The 997-nt window shown below is 41.8% G+C and overlaps 1 long non-coding RNA gene across 1 annotated transcript in view; it reads right to left on the bottom strand.

Annotated features, from left to right (window-relative positions):
• Positions 1-366: 366 nt before the first annotated feature.
• The window catches only part of LOC118477923, a 9,133-nt gene continuing 8,502 nt past the window's right edge, over positions 367-997 (bottom strand). The window contains exon 2 of the long non-coding RNA XR_004858695.1: positions 367-738. This is a non-coding gene — a long non-coding RNA (uncharacterized LOC118477923). The remainder of the gene's footprint in view (positions 739-997) is intronic.

Raw genomic sequence — 997 nt, forward strand, 5'->3', positions numbered from 1 at the left:
TATATATATATTCGTTATGGCATGAATTATTACGCTTATCTATTATACAACAAAGTGCTACAAAGGGAAGTGGTATCTTCAAAAGTTGTTGTACTTCTTAGCTGTGACGAAAGAGCGACTCTGATTCTGTTAATCAGTTAACCAGTTTAATGCCGCTATCAACAGCATGGCTGTCGCTTTGACAACTGTAGGTAGGGCTCTTACCAAAAACCTTGCTATTCTAAGACGGATTGCTCAGTATTATATGCGAGGGCGTGGGTGAACATGTGTAATAAATAATAGATCTGGACTTCTGATTTAATTATTTGTGCATTCCATGATATCACAAAAACGCTGTGAGTTCAAATAGAATTCTGTTACGCTTCATTTTCGATTCATGAGAAAGATAACACATTATGTATTGTTCAAAAGCATCAATACTATATTCATGTGCACTCTTTTACTGGCATGCGATAACCCTCAATCTTCGTTATAATAATTGGATGTAAACGTGCTGGACAAAACCCCCTCTGGACCTGAATCATCGTCTGTGAAGAACAACAGAGTTTGGGCGCTTGTTGCTGCTCTGGGTCACGTGGTCTCCGCATCGTCCAGTAGCTTCCCCTCTGGGTCCTGCATCCCTCGTTTCATCTGGCAGCTGATGTAGTTGTACAGCCGTCTCCAGGCCTCCATGGTCTCCTTGGTGTACTGCTCGCCCAGCATCTCGGAGAAGCCGTGGTTCAAAGACGGCCATAGGCGCTGTGGGAGACATGAGAGATGTCGACTTTTTAAAAAAGTACATGTAATATTGTTTCTTTATTTGTGTTCTATTGTTTTAGATGGTGATGTTGTCCACGTCGTCGTTGTTGTTGTTGCTATTGTTGCTGTTGTTGTTGTTGTTGTTGTTGTTGCAGTAGTCATTGTTGTTCTTGTTTTATTGTCCTCGTTATTGCTGCTGTTGCTGTTGCTGTTTTTATTGTTGCCAGCGAGGGAACGAGAGAGAGAGAGAGAGAGAGAG

Source organism: Aplysia californica, unplaced genomic scaffold (genome assembly GCF_000002075.1).
Source record: "Aplysia californica isolate F4 #8 unplaced genomic scaffold, AplCal3.0 scaffold00293, whole genome shotgun sequence".
Taxonomy (NCBI): Eukaryota; Metazoa; Mollusca; class Gastropoda; order Aplysiida; family Aplysiidae; genus Aplysia; species Aplysia californica.